This window comes from Taeniopygia guttata, chromosome 8 (genome assembly GCF_048771995.1).
Source record: "Taeniopygia guttata chromosome 8, bTaeGut7.mat, whole genome shotgun sequence".
Taxonomy (NCBI): domain Eukaryota; kingdom Metazoa; phylum Chordata; class Aves; order Passeriformes; family Estrildidae; genus Taeniopygia; species Taeniopygia guttata.
Window position 1 is genome coordinate 16,889,270 of NC_133033.1, and position 15,783 is coordinate 16,905,052.

The 15,783-nt window shown below is 35.5% G+C and overlaps 1 protein-coding gene across 2 annotated transcripts in view; it reads right to left on the reverse strand.

Annotated features, from left to right (window-relative positions):
• The window catches only part of BCAR3 (BCAR3 adaptor protein, NSP family member), a 95,225-nt gene that overhangs the window by 66,919 nt on the left and 12,523 nt on the right, over positions 1–15,783 (reverse strand). The gene's annotated exons all lie outside the window — the stretch shown is intronic.

Here is a 15,783-nt window from a genome sequence, read left to right on the forward strand (position 1 = left end):
AACATTGCTTAGGAATGTTAAACTGAACTCAGAAAGCACTTCTAAATGCAAGTTCCACTATTATGGCCAAAGAGATTAACACTTTTTTGGTTGCGTGGCAAGAGGTAGTTATCTGTACATTAAGACTTTTATCTTTAATTCACTGTTTCATTACAATCCTCATACAAGCAGGAAATGTTGAAGACTATACTTTGTTTAGCTCTTGCAGCTGAATTAATCTTTTAGAAGATGAATCAGAGTCACTTGATCTGCAGTATCAATCAAAATATACTCAGCCTTTGTATTCAAAGAATGTTTCTCAATACCTTATTCAGTGATAATGCCATTCTTCTTACACGTGTGACACATGAAGAAGGGCATTAAATGAAGAGAATAGCAAACAGAGCAGTGTGCTCTGTACCAATATGAAGGGTGCCAGTGAAACTGCATTCTCTGTAAGACAGTCAAAATTACTAAGATTCTGTGGTGGGTGTTTGTCCAAGGTGGGAACATAGCTAAAGTCAACCTGTTAAAGAATATTTCTAAGGAAAAAAAGCAACTGACAGACTTTTACAGTTTGTTCTCATTATGTCATTTGAATTTGAGTTACCTGTAAATTTAAATATTTTTCATTACTTTTTCCCCAGTTGCTAAGATGAAATAAAAGATAGACATTAAGATGGACATATGATGATAAAGATAAAAGACATAAAATAATATATATCAGAAGATAAAAGACATAAAGATAAAAACCATAAAATACTCTCCCACTATCACTGCTCCATGTAATCAGTTATGCAAGATCTGCACAGACAAATACTTAAGCTTCCAAGAATTGCTGCATTTCTGAAGACATGTCTATGTGCAAGTTTGAGCATAGCCCAAAGCAATTCAAGGATGCCCAATTCTAAATCTGTACCTTGTGGTCTGAACATTTTTTGTCCAAACACTGATACCAGAGGCAGGAAATGCTCATGTTTAGACACCTAGTGTATTTAATTGTATATTTTTGTTATTTTATTTTCAGTTGAAGATCTTTCTCTTATCTATACTTGAGAAGAAGTAGTTGCTTATTAGCTCTGGATAAACCAACTGTAATTATGACTTTTCATCTACAAACCACCTTTTCTAATACATCTGCCTACTCTGAACACACAAGAAGCTGCCCCAAAGGCTGACATGTTATGGTCAGCAAAGAGTCAGTGTTGCTTTCTGTGAGATGGGGAAGGCCATTTAGCTTTGATTTTTTTTTAATAAAAATTGCAAACCAAAAAATACTGTTCTGCAGAAAGGTCACAGTAGCAGTATTATTTGTGTCAGTGGACAATACATTCCTACAAATTTTTTAAAAGCATTTCAGTTAGAACAGCAACTGTCAGTAATATCCAAGATGTTTTGGAAGTCTCTGTGAGTTTTGCCTCAGTACTCAACCTTAGAAAAAAGTCAAAATGGTTGCACTTCGGAGACACATATACACTTATACCATGGAAGTTGTAATTCTGGAATTTATCACGTCATAGTCTGTTAAAGAACAAACCTGCTAATTTGCAAATCACATTGTGAAATCCCTCTACTATCCACTGGAATATTATTTGCTGTGTTATATTATATGCTTTATTGCAGATTTTTCATTATTGTGAAAATATTTCAGGCTATGGGTAAATAGTATACACCTAAAGAACTGTGACATTCCAGTAACTAAAGAGTATCTTGTGGAGTAACATTGACCAGATAATCTACACATTTAATTGACACACCACAAAAGAATTTCCTTGAGGAATGTGAAAGCCACAGAGAACATTCTTATGTGAGGCGAGGACAAGCTCAGCCACTGACATCTTTCATTTATGGCTTGCTTTAAACAGGTACTTTCAGACTGCAAGATGGTCAGCATGAAGGGCATATGATTCTCAGAGAGATAAAAGGAAAACCACAGTTAGTTGGCTAAAACATAAATAAAACCATGGACAAATACCTCTTTTCTGGTTCATCCATTTTAAAATAAGAGACTTCAAATTTGTTGTCGTAAAGGAGCTTGTTTAACAACTTCAGTAAGAATATATATTTTTAAGGCTACAAATTTTATATTTAATTGTGAATACTTAGGATTCCATATTAGTACATGACAACTAAAAAAATCTACAGTAATTGCTAGAAGTCATCACACTTCTCATCCCAGAACAAAGAAAAATTTTGCACTAAGCATGAAAGGAATCCCAGAATTTCCACAGAGCAGCATTCTCTTTAACAATACAGTGATAAACAGTGGCTATCTAATCTTACTTGGCCCACTGCATTTGCTGTTATTAATTTATACCAAAAAAACCCCAAACCAACAACAAATGCAAACCAAAACACTAATATCCCTGTTGTCCAAACCCTCATACAAAACAAAATTTAAACCCTTGTATGATAAGATACTAAGAAATACAAGATGCATTGCTTTAAAATATACTGCAATTAAACCTCTGAATGGGATTATTTACGGCACACTTTTACATGCTATTAAGTCTTTGCTAACACCTTAGTAGACTTATCCTTTTTGTTTTAATGAAAAACTTTTCCTACAACCGAAGGAGAAAAACATTCCCTTTCTCTCACAAGGCAACCAATTGCATTTCTGGTCTTTCTGCTAATGGTAGTTTTGGTGAATAAACTTCAAATAACTTTTATTTAACCCATGTTACACTGTTCATTGGATGTAGGGTACAGCCTAGTGGTCAGGACTCTAGAGATATTCACAGCCTTATCAAGGATAAGAGTAAAATGGAATTGCAAAACAAATTGTAAAATCCACTAAATATATCATTATGAGATGTGGTTGTAGGCAGAGGGAGTTTTCTATTATTCTACTTTTACACTATTTATTTTTATCTCTGAAAACAGGATTAACTTTTCCTCAAGGCAGGCAATGTCAACATTTTTTAAGATGTAAAATATGATTATGAACACACTGGCAAAGTGTGTGGCAGATTTTGGGCACATATTTTTTCCCTACTAAGAAATTAATATCTTTCCTTTCCAGTGACAGGAAGGGAAGAAAAATTAAAACGACAGCATGTATTGCAGAGAAATACAAGATCTCTGTTCTATTTATCTATGCTAAAACCTGTCTGTTCCTGTACATCTAAGGACCTGTAAAAAGAGATCATCATAGATTTAGTCAGGTCACCAGATTTTTAGGATAGAACCACTAAGGCTAGATGACTTGCTTCTATTTATTCAGTTAGACTTCTCTTATTACTTAACAAGCTCAAGAGTGAATTTATTCTGGACTCCTTACATGGACAGTCTTGAAGAACTATCCACATAATTTATGTAATTTCAGGGGTTTTCACATAAAATGAAACAATTTAAATCCCACCTAGGTTTGTATCTTTCTATTTCTGAACATCACCTGTTCAGAGGTTTTTATGAAGTACTGCTAAAAAGTTATGAAATGAGCAATAATGGGAGATTCCTAGCAGAGCTTTCTGATCTACTGAGCTGAATTTTTGCTTTCAGAGTGCTTTCCTGCATTCTGTCTCACAGTTGCAGTCATGCATATTGGGGCACACATGATGCAAATGCACAGAGAAAGGAGCTTCATAAGTAGCTTTTAAATCCAGTGGTTCACACTACAATGCGTTACTGGACTGATAAGTCATTGGTTCTTTCCTCTATCACAGTTTCCCCAGAACCATTAAAAGATGCTGCTGCTGACATTGCCTTGTTACACTGCAAACACAAGCTAAGCAATATGAAATATCAGGTTCGGAATTCAGCTATAGTTTTGTCAAATTAGCGTCATTAATTTTTAAAAGGTGTGTATGACAAAAGTACCACGATTGAGTAACTCCAAATCACAGTGTGATTATAGTAACTATTCCATGCACAGTAATTCATGCTCCTTTTTCAGTGTCCCTTTGGGATTCAGGCAGTAATATGACAAGGATCAAGCCACATATCATGGTATAATCCTGTCCCCAGCATAATTACTCATGTGAGTCAGCAGAGCCAGCAATTTCATCTCATCTGGAAAGTAATTTCCCTTATTGTGCCTTTTCTGTTTCAGCAAAATTGACTTGGATTGTACTTCCAAATTAAAACTAGCCTCCTGCTGTGATAAAATAATTTATTAGTATAAATTGATTTATTGGACACTTGCCCAAGTAAGTTTACTTAAGTTTTTTAATCACTTGAACTTGTCATGCTTTCCTAACTTGAATGAAAGGCCCATCAGTTTTGTTTCCAGATAGATTCTGATGTACTTCCACTTCAGATGTGCTTTATCTTTTCCCGTCATTATGAAATCAACAAACTCTCTAACTTACAGCCTCAATAAATCTGACCTTTCCATCCAACATCATGCACACCTCAGTTCCTGTGTTGTGGCACTGAGTAATAACACTGACCAAAGGTCTGTCCCCTTTGCTGATCACAACTATTTTTGCTTAACTAAGCAATTAATTCAGGAATGTTGTATTGTAATACATGCTCAAGTGGCAGGAAATTTCTGTCATTTGTGTGCTAGTTTCTGAATGCTGTAGAATGAAAAAGTTAAAAAAATTTTAAAAATTAGAAGTGGTCATGAAGCTTGTGATGTCACATCTCAGTGATCCTACCACCATAATACAAAAAAATTACCTCTACTTTTGCAGACCAGGTCATAATTCTATTTCTCCTCTCTCTTCTTTAAACAATTTGCCAAGTGCAAGACATGTTGTAAGTCATAGAATTAATTTTCAAAAATACAAAGATTTGCAATTCAATATATTTATCAAAAGACAACTGTTTTGTAAAAGGAACACTAAAGGCAGAGTGGGAAAGCCAGAAGGTATTCAGTCAATGACCTCAAAGCTTGCTTCATCTCCACAGAAGTCTTAAAATTTTAGTGAGAAAAGTAATCTTCTTCTCTGAGATTTGTTTCTACAGTAATGGTAATTTGCCATAATTTCCATGACACTTGTTCTAGCCTACTGACATAAATAAATTTTGCAGTTAAGAATTGAACAAAGTTCTCCTAACCTAATAAAGCTATGAGCTTGTAATGCATTTACTAAAGTCTGTTATAAAGCCATGTCCATCTTTTCTGCTAACAAAAAGGAAAGGGTACCTGCAAGATGGGGCAAGAGACAAAAGCAGCAGAAATACCTGAAAAGCAATCCACCAGCAGAATCAAAGTGTCAGACACCAATCAAACAAATACTGGTGCTGTGCACTGGTCAGTTCCAGAGAAAGCATTTATTGGGTCAAAGACTGTGGCTAAAAGGAGTTGTAAGCTCTCTGTTCACAGGAACAGAGCTTAGTACATTGCACATAAACTGGATAACATCACACGTAAGTGATCTATATTCTTTTTTTTTCAGATAGGAACCATATGCAAAACCTTGATGTTTTGGTTAACTCTGCATGAAAAGCAATAATAGGAGACAACTCCTCATTGTGTAATAATTAGTACAATCAGATTCCAACTCCAGACTTGTATGAAAAGACATCTTACAAGGGAAGAACTACCTAAGTAAGAAAGTTTCATAGATGGGAATGTGAACTATGTAGAATCCTTGTCCACAGGGCATCAAGGGTGAAGAGGGAAAAAGAAAGCATAAGAACACAATGTGAAAAAAGGCTCACGTTCTTACAGTGACGATGGGGTGACAAAATGAAGCAAAGAAATAAAATGATCAAAGTAATACCTCTGATAAACCCTGTTATTACATGTAGAAAATACACAAGAAAATCACGAAAAAAAGATCACAAAAAGAGAGACTTGACCTGGTAGAGAAAATTACCCAGAAAAGGTGCTGTTATTTCAAGTAAACTCAGGTGTCTTTTTTCCTTCACTGTATGTCCACAAAAAAGCTTGCACTGCCTTAAAGCAAGCAATGGCAAGGAGCTGCTTATACAGCAAAAGTGAAAATTTGAGATATTAAGCATCCAGTCAAATCCTGCTACAGGTTATGCACTCCTCTGCCATCTAGAACAATGTCTGCATGCAAACATAAACCCTTTAATGTATCCTGGACTGCAAAATAGAGCAACTGAGGCACAGACTTTCTTACTTTGACCAACTGTGTTCTGGGAGCAACTACAGTAAAAAGATGGGTAATTCTCTAGGGAGTGGCAGCACTCTAAGTCACTGTAGCTTTTTAATACAGTGCAGAACTCAGGGCCCTTGAACAGGAGAAATGATAAAACTGCAGGGAAAATTTCAGTTCTGGTTTGTAATACCCAAGAGGTTTAAAATCTGGTGGGTTTTTTTTTTGGTTTTTTTTTTTTTCTTTCTCTAGAACAATCTGAAAGTCTTTTAAGCATGCCAAGTTGATGTACTCTTAAACAGTCCCTTTCTCTCTCAATGAAAAGACAGGTTTGATTAAGGTCTCTTTATCCCATGGGAGTCTATGCAGAAGCTATATCACTGAAAAGTGACCAAGACACACATTTTGCTAGAATAATATTTCATTATTTATTGAGAAGAGATGAGTACCGAAAAACAGTAACAAAAACAAGGCAAAACTGTGCACCACCAAATAAACCACTATCTTGCAACACTTCATTTGCAAACAGAGCAAAACAAGCACTTAAATTCAAGCAGTGGCTCTATTACATTGAATTTAAAATACAAATGAAAGAATGTCCCACCAAAACTTCTAAACCACCACATTTTAAAGTCATAATCAGCATTTGCAATGCAAGTTTTAAACAAAAAAAGGTATTTAAAAAAACCGTAAGACTGTGTACATATAAGATTTAACTTTTACTTTTCTTTCCTCTTTCTTAGAATTTATTAGCATTTCATTTCAAGCTTTCCCCCTAACTGTGACTATTAAAACATAATTTAAAACTCTGAAATTCTCAAAGTACTATGGACAACTTGACATTTAAATTGAAGTTTAATCTTTCAGAAATACATTTAATTTTTGCCATGATGTAAATGACAAACATAAGTTTGCTTGCAGGATACCATAAGCTGCAAGCTTCTTTTCATATTTATATTGCCACCAATTAGCAGTTTGTGTACTACAAGATAGGTAGACATAGATGAACTTTATAGATTGTTTATAGTTACACTGTGAACTATCACATTTTCATCAAATTTAATGTTAATTTGTTAAATTAACATTAAATTAAAGCATAAGTCTGATTATCTTATAGGGTAGGGATAGGATGACAACTCCTCCAGTGGGAGCACATCTGACAACAAAACTCGGAAAAATACAGATTTCCTAGGTATCGTGCTAGGTTTTTGCTGGTACTAGCTAGCTTGGCACTTTTTCTACCCTTTACTGAATTAAACTAGTTTCATCCAACTTTTCAGTACTATAGAAAAACATCTTTGGGCTTTTAAGGAAGGTGAAAATAATTTCACCTTAAAGCTTGCTGTTACACTGGTATAACATGGTTTCTACACATAGCTGAGAATCAGGTTTCAAATTAAGCTAAAGCAATCTTTTACTGTAGGACTATGTTTCACCACCATCTCTGAAAACTGTGACTGAGACTGATGTGATGTAAAGTAACTTACATTTATCGTGAACAATGAAGCTCTGCTGATTTACTGCTGCTGGGAGTGCAGCTCGCCGTGGCTCCTTTTTGTTTCCTCTTTCACTCATACTTTGTTTCGACTGTGCCAGGAATGATTTCCATGTGAATGAATCCCCTACACTTATCTGAATAGACTACTCTGTTCACCCAATTCCATCTCCAAGGCACAGACTGTCGCAGACATTACACATGATGCCCAGCCTGAACCTAGACGAGTGGTTTCACCAGAATAGCTCAGAGCAGACAGAGCTATTAGGAATATGCAGTATCACCTAATATGCTGAACAGCTATCAGTACTCTAACTCTTTTATTTTAGTCCCCGATTTCCTTCATGTTTCCTTGCTTAAATGGTTTTAAGTCAAATTTTTGGTGAAATTTTGAGAAATTGCTGTGAAGGATGTAAGGATGTTGGATTCTTTGAAAAGAAACTATTAGCATAAATATTCTTGGCAGTCCAGGCACTGGAGGGATACTTCTAACATGGATTTTTATGTCAATCCAGCATTTAGCAAATCTGTTGCAGACTACAGAGAAACAAATACAAAATATTACTCAACTTGTATATGTTGTTCTGGCCAATGTTTGTGTAAAGATAAATAGTCTACAAAGTACCAATCAGGAGTTAAATACATACTGACTCAGCAGCTACACAGCAGATTTTCATGCCAGACATCTCACAAAAAATGTCATAGACATCAAGCTACTTTATGTCAGACTTCAAATCAGACATTTTAGTTGGTGGGATGTCAATACTATCACCAGTAGCTTACAAGAAACAACTAAGACAGTGGTTCATCATTCTTTATGCACTGCTTATGGAAGGCATAGACTAACTACCTTTCATTTATTTTCCTTACATACAGGAGTGTAACTTTCTCCATTGAATAAGATTGTGTGGCTTAATATTCTTAATTATTAAGCCAAAGTCCTAAAACAGAAGCAGCAGTTTTTCACACAATCTTATTCAATGGGACTCATGTCCTGGGTAGCAAAAAGAGAAATGACTTTAAAAGATGGTCTGTATAAATAGAACAACAAATAAAAAACTATTTAAAACAAAGACAGACACAATCAAGATCTCTGAAAATTCTTACAGCTGTGGTGACATGCGGGGGTAGTAAATATCCCTGTATACTTATGTTCTTACAACACTTCTATAAGCAAAAGTTTGTCCTAGAAAGAGAGTTTTGGTCCAATTCATACAAATGTGCTTGCCTTGCACACGGAATGCAGATGTGGGACAAAGCTGCTCCACTAATACAAATTAATTCAAACAATTTTGAAAGTGTCACTTTGCTCTTGCAGATTTTCACAATACTTGACCCAGTGTATGAGTGTATGGGCAGTTCCCTATCTCTACAGCCAGATTAGTCATTGTACATTCTCCTGTCTAAAAATGAATCTACTTTGTATGTTTTTTGATTCCCAGAAATGGCAAATATTTGTGCTTAATGCAGGTGATATGACAGCAATCAAGTGATCAAGTATTAAGGAACCTAGCACATCACCAGAAAAGACTAGTACAAATCTCCAAATACAATTCAGTACAAACAACTTAGCAGATCTTTTGAAGGCTAGAGCCAATTGTCATAGTACTTATGTTATCAGACCCAAATGAATAAATAGAATTATGATAACCAAACACTTACACAGAAAATGTTGGTCACTACTGCCTAGTAAATCTTTCCTCTTTCTTTGTGTCTGTGTGGTCTTTTGTAGCTAGATGGGAGTTCATCCTACCTGCACAAGCAGTGTGTTAGCTCAGTGCTGAAATTGAGCCAGTATTCACTGTTGAAAAGACTCCACAGCTGCTTCTCAGCTTGAACAGCCAGAGCCTACAATGCACCCAACAGTAACAGACTGTAAATACATATGCCATATATTCAGAAATCTAATTAAAGCTAGCATGCTAAGCTCTCTGTGGGGAGAAGGGATGAAGAAAAAAAGGAGTTTACATCTGTGATTCTATGCTAAAATTTTACTGTGGACTGATCCAACTTCAACATTCTAGTCTTGCTCCTTTCAATTCCTCAGCCATATCAACCCAGAAGTTCCTCAAGTCCATTGCACCAAGTCTACCATTTGTGTGGTCAGATGCTAAACTGGATACACTAAATGGTCCTATTTTACTGAAAACACAAAACTGTGCCCCTGCACAATGTGTGCTTTTAAAAAAATGTGCAGATCCAGGATCACGGCTTGTCTCAAGTTCTATACTACTATTACTGCAATGGGTTTTTGAAATATTTTATCATTTAATTCCTCATTTATCATTAACATTCCTCTTCAGCTCTTCTGCCCTTCAGAATAGGAAGGAGATAGTAGGACTGCCATCTTTTTTAATAAGGCTGCTCAGAGACACAGAACTTATGAAAAAGCTCCACAGTTTTTTTATTTTTAATTTTTTAAGAAAAATACTCTTTTTATTTGCTTTCTGCTGTTTGAAACTTCATGGTTAACTTAGGTCTGTCTTTCAAGAAATTCTGAAAATTTGTGTTCTACAAATAATACAGCTCTTTTTTTTAAAGGCTGAGCTACTCACATGACTAATTAACTCTATGATTTGAGTGCTGTCTAATCTACCAAAATTGATTTGTGACAAGAAACAAACTGGCAGCAGAAATAACAAAAAAAATACATCGCAGGTGCATTTGCTAAATCATGACCTACAGACAAATATGCTCTCAAGTTGCACTTCATTCTGCACCCACATGGCAGTTTTTGCAGTGTAAGAAAAGGACTATGGTGACACTTCTCACATACCCCAGTGCTAAATCAATCTTCTTGGCTTAAAAAACTGGCAAATGTAGTTTGAGCAAGCCAAGCTGATTTTACATTGAAATTGATTAGAACAAAAAGTTTAATTTATCTCAGCTTGGTTTCTCCTTTTCTGCAAGAGTTTAGTAGTCCTGAGCCTTTTTATTCTGCAACCTATCTTTTGCTCTTGTGTATATATATTCTTACTGCTTGGCTGCTCTAAACTCCTGAACTGTGTAGTTAACAACAGGATTTGTCTTCGCTTTCCTACTCTTTGCCTTTCACTCCTCCCCATTAGTCTGGTACTTCAAGCCACAAAGTCAATCCTGGTACATTTTCCTATCTGTTTATGCACTCATTTTTGTTGACTTTTATTTTACAACAAAGTGATAAGAACTGTTTAGGGGTTAGGAGCAGAACATAACATGCTAGTTGCTACCTCCAGATTAAAAGACCTGCATGATAAGCAATAAAAAAACCAACTTTGAAATCAAAAATAATTTAGTCATAAATTCTAGACCCTCAGAAAGTAAAACCACTTGCTGATTTGTTTCTTTTTAATCAACCCATAATTAAAAAGGAAAAGTAGTGTATTTCCTGAAGATGATCAAGAACCAGAGAATCATTTGGTTGGAAAAGACCTTTAAGATAATCAAGATCAAATAAACAGGTATATTAAAATAAACTATTGCATTCAATATAAATGATTCTGTAAGGCACTGGGCACAAAGCTGGAAAATGACATTTTAATATAAATTTTAATTTCAGACTTTTTTTTTCTCTGTTTTCTAAATGGAATGTCCTTCTAAACATGGCAGTTAGGGCTAGAATTCACAATACTCTGTAACTTGCACTAAGACAACTAGCAATAAAATAATGGTTACGTATCACTAAAATTTGGGCTAAAAATCATAACATATAGGAAGCTGCTTTATGGAGAGCTCAGCCATAAAGGGCAAGATGACACATAACCTCATTAACTTTTTTAGTAAGTCAATCCGTCTGTAAGAGTTAGACAGATTCTTTACTTACATGTGATTGTATGTGCAAAAAGCAGTAACTTGGTCTGTAGCACACTTTTGGGCCCAAACAGCTAACAAGTTTAAATGTTAAAATACTTGGGTTCCAGTTCAAGAAAACACTAGTAGCAAGTCAGGAATTTCTTTGAATCATCTGAGCTTACACGCAAAAATGCTACTAGTCATATTTTTGTAAATGCAGGGCAAGTATCATAAACAAAGAGACTTCCTTTCCCTTTGAAGATATGGTATAGGTAGTGCCAGGAGTAGTAGAGACAGATAAAAAGCACCACAGGTAGATAAAACAAAATGCTGAACCAGTCTTAACTTGCAATGCCAATTCAAATTTGTTCAGAGTATTTTTGATTAATTTTGTGGTAGCAAGCTTAATTCCTTACCAAATCTATTTACATACCAGTTTTATTGATATTTCTGCAGATAGCACAAATGATTTCCAGTCCCTTCCTGTTTCCCTGCTACTCTGTGACACAGTGTTACTGCATTCAAGGCATGAAGCATCTTTAAATAGGGCCGGATTCTATTGATTTCTCAGTCATCACCACTGAGCTTTCCTTACCTGCTGACTTCTGTTCTGCAGAGTTCCTCATGACAAGCTTCTACTGACACTGTGCTGTACACTGACCCTTTTCCTCAGAAGCTCTCCAGCCCTGCCTCACCACATTCTGTAACAGTCTGCTCCAAGAACAGCACAAGCGCAGAGAGAGGATAATCCATACTGCTGCAGTGGAGGACACCTTCCTGTAAAACTTTGGTTCTCAAGTGTAACTTAGAGGATCCCAACTGAGGTTCAGAGCAAAGCTGATTACTTCAGCCAAGCCCTTAATTTGCAGCAATATCTGAACACCTGGTCAGGGACACAGGTGTATCTTAGTTTGAGTTAAAATCCTAATGCATTGCAGCTGAAGCACTGGGCTCCTACCTGTAGTATTACTTTGCCTTTGGTTGGGTTGGCTGTAATCCTGCAGTTACCAGATAAATTTATCACAAATCTTATAGTGTATCATATGCAACCTGAAAGGAGAGCTTTGGTGCTTTAAAGCACTGGAGTTTAACTTATTAAATGTTTCTTCTGCCATCTGCCTGAAGCTTTATGTATTCACATTAGAAGAACAAAAGACAAAGATGGCTTAGTTATAACTCTCTGCAGTAGTAACAGCAGCTCTGCCTTGATGTTTTCCCTTCATTTAATACCCCACCTATTTCAAAGGTATTTCAAGTGTTTACAATACAGAACTAAATCTGTGTCAAAAATAACACAGACTTGTGTTATACATCAGCAGCTGTATTCCACAAAATGGAACTAAACCAGAACCAGCTCCTCTCCTGTCCTGGAAGGCTTGCTCAATAGCAGGCTTTCCAAGTGAGCCTGCATTAGGCTGCTGCAGGAAGAGAGTCTGATCTATGCTGGAACAGGAGGGTAAGCAAGTTTCAATCTGCTGTCTCTTTGGATTTGACAGCATTGTACTGCAAAACCTGCAGTTTATTACCACAAGTACCTATGTTAATTTTAAAAGTCACACTGATAAATCTAGAAATTTGATGAAGAAAGGGCACCAATCTGTAACACAGTAGTCATTGTACTAAAGTGTATAGTTGAGAGAATTATGTTAAAGTCTTTCAAGTACTTCAAACTACAATATAAAGGAATATTTCCATACAATATTTAACATTATATGGAAATGTTCTGCTCTCAGTTCTACTGACATGGCTGTGCATGGATGTACAGAACTTTCACACAGAAAACAGTGTAACACCCATCAAGAGCACTGTACTTATTGATGGTCCCCAAACTTCATGAGCAAAATAATATGATCAGTTTGCTAGACCATTTTTGCTAATTCTGATATTTCAAAATTGTATTGCAGTTTTTTTGAAGTTGTTATCTTTCTTGTATAATTAAACAACTCTATTCTGTCCTGCTCCTCAAGCTTTCTTGTCCTTTAACTTTCCACTCTTCCTCTTACAGTTTCATGGACTCCACTTCTACAGAATCCTTCTACTAGTATTTTCAAAAAGTAGGAAATAAACTTGGTATTAATAAGAAAGACACAGACAGATAATTGTGAGATGCAGTAAAGAGGAAGAAAAGCAGTTGCTAAAACTGGACAGATGAAAAGACATCAAGAACATTTTAAGCTGAAGTAAGTAGGGAGAGTAAAGAGAATAGAGAACAGGAATCTAACACACAACAAAATAAATAGCTGAAAGCCTGCAGTAAAACATTCTTAGAGAAAAAGCTGACATGTGAGAATGAGTAAAATTTTCCTTGTTTGTTTTTTTTTCCTTACTGTTACATGAGCAATATTGCTGTTGCACTAGTGGAAGAGTCTGTAAACATGGTAATAGCTCTAGAAGTAGATCAGGAGTTGCCTAGATAATAGGTTTCTATTTTTTAAGTACAAAATTTTTCTCCCCATTAATAGAAAAAAAAATTCCATAGTTGAATTGCATCAGTTGGTATGTCTTCTGACTGAATTCCTGTAAAGTGATGCCGTCCTCAAGGCATTTTTTCTTAATAGCTTTATTTTGGCAAGTCTTAAGGGAAAATTAACAGTAGAGGTATGCATTTTGACAAACAAATTTGTTAATATTCTGAGAAGTTGTGATGTAGGGTAAGAAAAAAACACTAATATTGGGGAATTATAACAAAAAAAAAAAATTCCCAAATTACCTTATAGTAAGTCATAATTTCCTTAACTTGGATCTCAAGACAGACATATTTAATAATAGTATTTTTCTTCTTAAATAGTATCTGCCTGCATACAAAGTGAGTATATTTTTTTTGTTTTTCTTTTTTGTAAAAACAAAACTAACAACAAACTCCCCATGCCCCAATAAACCCAAGCAAAACAATCCACAGTGCTTTGTGCTTTTCAGTCCACTACAGCTTTTATGTCAATGTTATGACAAAGTATCAGCTGGCCCTAATTTCAATGTTTGAGACAAGGACAGTACAAAAAGAGACAAGCCAAATTGAAAAAAAGGAAGTGTATGGAGGAAGTGAAATAAAATTACTCAAAATAGAGGTATTTTTTCTCATTCTAAGATATAGCATGTTCATGATGGAGAGCTTCTAAAGCACAAGCATACATATCCTGTAAATCTTAGTTACTCTTCAAAACCATCATTGGGCTCTATAGCTGAGAAAATAGTTATGCAGCAGGGAACTGCTACAGCAAGCTTAATGATGGGGGGATTAGAGTTGAAAGTGAGAGCACTAGACATTCTTTTCTAGCAAAATAGTTCAAATCCCAAGTGAGACAGTAGGATAAATGAGCCAGAGGGCCTCCATTCATTCTCCAGCAAATGACACATCACAAAAGATCCATACATTGTGCCAGGAAAATACTCAGCAAGAATGAGAAGCCTTGGAAACAGAAATTCTTGACTTAGAGTCTGGTTGAAGGTCACTACTCTAATACTGCACAGTTCACATATTTGCATTTGATATATTGATATGTAAAGGAATTTCGGAGTTGTTTATGTTCTTTTAATTCTGCAAATGATCCAAAGATTGAGACAAATATTAATCTTTTCAACTTCATAGGTTGGTGGAAGGGGACTAAAAGAAATGTTTCACATTATTGAAGGAGCTCCTAAAACTATACAGACAAACTGTTTTGTAATTTCTGTGTAAAGGAAAACAGTGTTAGACTTAAAGTTTTCAGTTTTCATACCAGAGTTTCACTATAAATTAATAAGCCTACATCAAATTTGTTTGTCATGGTTTTGTTTAATGGTTTCAGAAAATTCCTGTTAGCTAATTAAACATGATGAAGTGATGTTTACCGATTTGCTAGCCCCCCACTTGACTTCAAAACAAACCTATGCTACATTGATTTTTTTATTATTTGATGATGCTTAAATCAAATGAGATTAGACACAGTTAAGAAAGCAGCACTAATCTGAAGACACTATTCCATCAAATAAAGTGACAGGCCTTTCATTAAAAATATACAGAAAAGACTCCAACAGTGACTAGATTATTTTCCTTTTTTTCAGAAACCCTTTTATATGACAAAAAGGGTACTTAGCCTGGCATCTAATTAAAATTCAAATAATATAATCCATTGCAAAGGATTATGCAATCCTTGCACAGTTTGTAAGTGCCATTTACTGCAGGAACCAATAATGCACTGAGACGTGGAACTTCAGTGCAACAAATCAGATACAAGAGTGTCCAAAAAATTGGCACTGGTGATGAACTACACCCAACTCTAGAAATAACAGCATTGTGATTCAGCAGTAGGGACTGTAAGGTATGGCATGCTTCATCTTTTGAAAGCAAAACCATCTAAAAATACATAATTCAGAATATCTTATAATTTTGCCATTCAAGCAACAAAGGCACGACATCTCATTTCTTGAAATCAAATTTCTAACCTCATGAAGCACACCTGCCTCTAAAATACTTGCACTTTATTTCTTATGTTGCAGCACACTGGCAACAAGACTGAGAAAATACGCTTGAAGTGTAGGACA